Genomic DNA, 6,000 nt, shown 5'->3' on the forward strand with positions numbered 1-6,000 from the left:
TCCCTCTATCTGGTTGGCCTACGACCATATCTGTGAGAGACTGTTTTGATGATTGATGTAGGAGGATCCAGCCTACTGTGGATAGCACTATCCCTAGTCAGGTGAACTGGAACAGTATAAGAAAAATAGCTGGCCAGGCGGTGGTGGCGAATGCTTTTAATCCAGCACTCGGGAGGCAGATCTCTGAGTTTGAGGCCAACCTCGTCTACAAAGGGAGTTCCAGGACATCCAGGGATACACAGAGAAACGCTGAATCAAAAAAGAAACACCAAAAAAAGAAAAATAGCTGATCATGAGCCTGGAAGCAAGCCAGTAAGCAGCCTTCCTCCAAGGCCTCGGCTTGAGTTCCTGCCCTGACTTCTCTCAATGAAGTCACCTGGAATCCTAAGCTGAAATAAACCTTTAACTAGAGTTGCTTTTTTTTTTTTTTTTTTTTTTTTTGATGTTTGAGACAGGGTTTCCCTATGTAGCTTTGGCTGTCCTGGAACTTGCTCTGTAGACCAGGCTAGTCTCAAACAACAGAGATCCATCCTAACCTCCCTACCCCTGAGTACTGAGTTAAAGGTGTGTACCACCATCACGCCTGGCATTCCTAAAAGGCTTTTGACCACAGTGTTATCACAGCAACAGAAATCAAACTAGCTGGGTGGTGGTGGCGGTGGCGCCACGGCGGCGGCGGCGGCAGCGGCGGCGGCGGCCTTTAATCTCAGCACTCAGCACTCTCGGGAGGCAGATCCAGGCGGATCTCTGTGAGTTCGAGGCCAGCCTGGGCTACAGAGTGAGTTCCAGGAAAGGCACAAAGCTACACAGAGAAACCCTGTCTCAGAAAAAAAAAAAAAAGAAAAAAAAAAAAAGAAATCAAACTAGAACAAAGGGGAATAATGGAGTAAGGTTCTAGAGATGGTGATGACAGATGGGAGATTGAGCACACACTCACACACTGCTGCTAAGAACACAACTTTCTGGGCTGTAATTCGAAGACAACACAAGCATTTCCTTTTTGTTTGCTGTGTGATTATGTGTTTGGACACATGGGAGTCAGAGGACAGTTTTGTGGAGTTGGCACACTCTCACAGCTTTACCCAGGTTACAGGGCTTGAACTCAGATCACACTTTCACAGAAAGTGCCTTGACCTTGCCAGCCCCTAACACAAACTCTTTTTTAAAGTAAAACTTTCTGTCCTTTTACAACCCAGGAACTCTTGTGGTCTGTTGGGTTTTGCTACTACTGCTGCTGCTGTTGTTTGTTTGCTGGTTTCTCGGTGCTAGGCATCGAACCCAGGACCACATGCATGGTGGGCACACACTCTCTCACTTAGCTACACCCTCAATCCCTGAATTTCCTTTTTTCTTCTCCTAAGGAAACGAGCATGGATATATACATTTAGTTACAGGAATATTTATCAATCTGCTACTTTAAAAAGAAATAAAGGCTTAACAATATAAAAGAATATTTTTTATCAATTTATAATGTATCTAGTGAAGAGTTTAGTCATTTAAAAAGGTATCAAAGAGGGCTGGGGAGATGGCTCAGCAGTTAAGAGCACTTGCTGCTCTTCCAGAGAGGACCGGGGTTCAGCTCCTAGCACCCACCTCAGGAGAGATCCAATGACTTCTGGTCTCTTAGGGTGTCACCTGCACTCATGTCATACACACACACATGCACACACACATATACACATATGTACTCATAAAGTTTTTAAAGGCTTTTAAAGGGGGGGCTAGGTATGGTGGCACATACCTTTAATCCTAGCACTGGGGAGACAAAGGCAGGCTCTGGGAGTTTAAGAACATCCAGGGCTACATAGTGAGGCCCTATTTCAAGAAAGAAAAAGAAAAAAGAAAAGAATGTGTGAAATGGAAGCATACCATTAGTCCCAGCACTCGGGAGGCAGAGGCAGGCAGCTGAGTTCCAGGCCAGCCTGGTCTATAGAGTGAGTTACAGGGCAGCCAGGGCTACACAGAGAAACCCTGCCTCAAAACACCACCCCCACAAAATTTAAATAACACAGTTACCATGTTACGTCATTTCCATAGAAAAGTTCTGGAGCAAGAGCACACGGAAAACCGAGTCCTGAAAGTTCTTCTCTCCTTTTGTGTGTGCACTTTGGCACAAGCATGTACACACACACACACACACACACACACACACACACACACACACACACACACACCACAATACAAATAAATAAAGGCTGGGACTGGGTCTCAGTGGTGAAAAGCACTTACTGATCTTACGGAGGATCCAGGTTCAATTCCCAGCACCTACATGGTGGCTCACAACCATCTGTAGCTCCAGTTCCAGGGGATCTGACTCCTTCGGACCTCCACAGGCACCAGACATGAATGTAGTGCACAGACACACATGCAGACAAAACACTCATACACTTAAAATAATAAATCCTTAAAAACTTAAAAATAAATGTAGTAAGAAAGTTTTGTTTCATTGTATAGCACTGGCTGTCCTGGAACTAGGAATCTATCTATCTATCTATCTATCTGTCTGTCTGTCTGTCTGTCTATCTATCTATCTATCTATCTATCTATCTATCTATCTATCTATTTGAGACATAGTTTCTCTGTATAGCTCTTGGAGCCTGTCCTGGTACTCACTTTGTAGACCAGGCTAGCCTCGAACTGACAGAGATTCACCTGCCTCTGCCTCCCGAGTACTGGGATTAAAGGTGTGTGCCACCACTGCCCAGCCAGGAATATTTTTTTTTCTTTTTTTTTTGAGATTCTTATTTATTTTATTTATTTTATTTTTATTTTTGAGTAAAACCAAAATTTATTATAAGCCACAGTCGTCCTGGGGTCCTCCATTATATATATATATATATATCTTCCATGGTTCTGTGGGTTGTAGTCTGATTGTTCTTTATTTTATATCTAGAATCCACTTATAAGTGAGTACATACCATGTTTGTCTTTCTGGGTTTGGGTTACCTCACTCAGGATGATTTTTTCTAGTTCCATCCATTTGCCTGCAAATTTCATGCTTTCATTGTTTTTCTCTGCTGAGTAGTACTCCATTGTGTATATGTACCACATTTTCTTAATCCATTCTTCAGTTGACGGGCATCTAGGGTGTTTCCAGGTTCTGGCTATTACAAATAGTGCTGCTATGAACATAGTTGAGCATGTATCTTTGTGGTATGAATCAGAAAATTTCCTAATTTTCTGAGAAACCGCCATACTGATTTCCACAATGGTTGTACAAGCTTGCATTCCCACCAACAGTGGAGGAGTGTTCCCTTTGCTCCACATCCTCTCCAACATTGACTGTCATTAATGTTTTTGATCATAGCCATTCTGACAGGTGTAAGGTGGTATCTCAGAGTCGTTTTGATTTGCATTTCTCTGATGATTAAGGATGTTGAGCATTTCTTTAAATGTCTTTCAGCCATTTGAGATTCTTGTTTTGAGAATTCTCTGTTTAGCTCTATAGCCCCTTTTTTTAATTGGATTGTTTAGTATTTTGACGTCTAGTTTCTTGAGTTCTTTATATACTGTGGAGATCAATCCTCTGTCAGATGTGGGGTTGTTGAAGATCTTTTCCCATTCTGTTGGCTGTCTTTTTGTCTTATTGACCGTGTCTTTCGCCCTGCAAAAGCTTCTCAGTTTCAAGAAGTCCCATTTATTAATTGTTGTGCTCAGTGTCTGTGCTGTTGGTGTTATATTTAGGAAGTGGTCTCCGGTGCCAATGCAGTCAAGAGTACTTCCTACTTACTTTTTTTTTTTTTTTTTTTTTTTTTTTAAAGATTTATTTATTTTGTATACAGTGTTCTGCCTGCATGCCAGAAGAGGGCACCAGTTCTCATTTACAGATGGTTGTGAGCCACCATGTGGTTGCTGGGAATTGAACTCAGGACCCCTGGAAGAGCAGCCAGTGCTCTTAACCTCTGAGCCATCTCTCCAGCCCCCCTACTTTCTCTTCTATCAAGTTCAGTGTAACTGGATTTATGTTGAGGTCTGACCCACTTGGACTTGAGTTTTGTGCACGGTGACAGATATGGATCTATTTGTAATCTTTTACATATTGACATCCAGTTATGCCAGCACCATTTGTTGAAGATACTTTCTTTTTTCCATTGTATAGTTTTGGCTTCTTTGTCAAAAATCAGCTGTTGATATGTGTGTGGATTAATGTCAGTGTCTTCAATTCGATTCCATTGGTCCCTATGTTGGTTTTTATGCCAGTACCAAGCTGTTTTTATTACTATAGCTCTACAGTAGAGCTTGAGGTCAGGGATGGTGATGCCTCCAGAGGTTGCTTTATCATATAGGATTCTTTTAGCCATCCTGGGTCTTTTGTTTTTCCATATGAAGTTGAGTATTTTTCTTTCCAAGTCTGTGAAGAATTGTGTTGGGATTTTGATGGGGATTGTGTTGAGTCTGTAGATTGCTTTTCGTAAGATTGCCATTTTTACTATGTTAATCCTACCTATCCATGAGCATGGGAGATCTTTCCATTTTCTGATATCTTCTTCAATTTCTTTCTTTAGAGATTTAAAGTTCTTATCAAAAAGGTCCTTCACTTGTTTAGTTAGTGTTATCCTAAGGTATTTTATATTATTTGTGGCTATTGTGAAGGGTGATGTTTCTCTGATTTCTTTCTCAGCCCTTTTATCATTTGTGTATAGGAGGACTACTGATTTTTTTGAGTTGATCTTGTATCCTGCCACTTTACTAAAGGAGTTTATCAGCTGTAGGAGTTCCCTGGTAGAATTTTTGGGGTCACTTATGTATACTATCATATCATCTGCAAATAGTGAAAGTTTGACTTCTTCCTTTCCAATTTGTATCCCTTTGATCTCCTTTTGTTGTCTTATTGCTCTAGCTAGAACTTCTAGTACTATATTGAATAGATATGGGGAGAGTGGACAGCCTTGTCTTGTTCCTGATTTTAGTGGTATTGCTTTGAGTTTCTCTCCGTTTAATTTGATGGTGGCTGTTGGTTTGCTATAAATTGCCTTTATTATGTTTAGAAATGTTCCTTGTATTCCTGATCTCTCCAAGACCTTCATCATGAAGGGGTGTTGGATTTTGTCAAAGGCTTTTTCAGCATCTAATGAAATGATCATGTGGTTTTTTTCTTTCAGTTTGTTTATATGGTGTATTACATTGACAGATTTTCGTATATTGAACCATCCTTGCATCCCTGGGATGAATCCTACTTGGTCATGATGGATAGTTTTTTTGATGTATTCTTGGATTCGGTTTGCCAATATTTTGTTGAGTATTTTTGCATCAATGTTCATGAGGGAGATTGGTCTGTAATTCTCTTTCTTTGTTGCATCTTTGTGTGGTTTGGGTATCAGGGTAATTGTAGCCTCATAAAAAGAGTTTGGTAGTGTTCCTTCTGTTTCTATTGTGTGGAACAGTTTGAAGAGTATTGGTATTAGTTCTTCTTTGAAAGTCTTGTAGAATTCTGCACTGAAACCATCTGGTCCTGGTTGGGAGACTTTTGATGACTGTTTCTATTTTTTAGGGGTTATTGGTCTATTTAAATGGTTTATCTGGTCTTGATTTAATTTTGGTATGTGGTATCTATCCAGAAAATTGTCCATTTCTTCCAGATTTTCCATTTTTGTGGAGTACAGGTTTTTGAAGTATGATCTGATGATTCTCTGGATTTCCTCGTTGTCTGTTGTTATATGTCTCCCTTTTCATTTCTGATTTTGCTAATTTGGGTGCTCTCTCTTTGCCTCTTGGTTAATTTGGCTAGGGGTTTGTCTATCTTGTTGATTTTTTCAAAGAACCAACTCTTTGTTTCGTTGATTTTTTTGTATTGTTCTCTTGTTTTCTATTTCGTTAATTTCAGCCCTCAATTTGATTATTTCCTGTCATCTATTTCTCCTGGGTGAGTTTTTTTCTTTTTGTTCTAGAGCTTTCAGTTGTGCTGTTAATTCATTGGTATGGGATTGCTCCATCTTCTTTATGTGTGCATTTAGAGCAATGAATTTTCCTTTTAGCGCTGCTTTCATAGTGTCCCATAAG

The sequence above is a fragment of the Peromyscus californicus genome, unplaced genomic scaffold, assembly GCF_007827085.1.
Source record: "Peromyscus californicus insignis strain IS unplaced genomic scaffold, ASM782708v3 Scaffold_8__1_contigs__length_139910024, whole genome shotgun sequence".
NCBI lineage: Eukaryota > Metazoa > Chordata > Mammalia > Rodentia > Cricetidae > Peromyscus > Peromyscus californicus.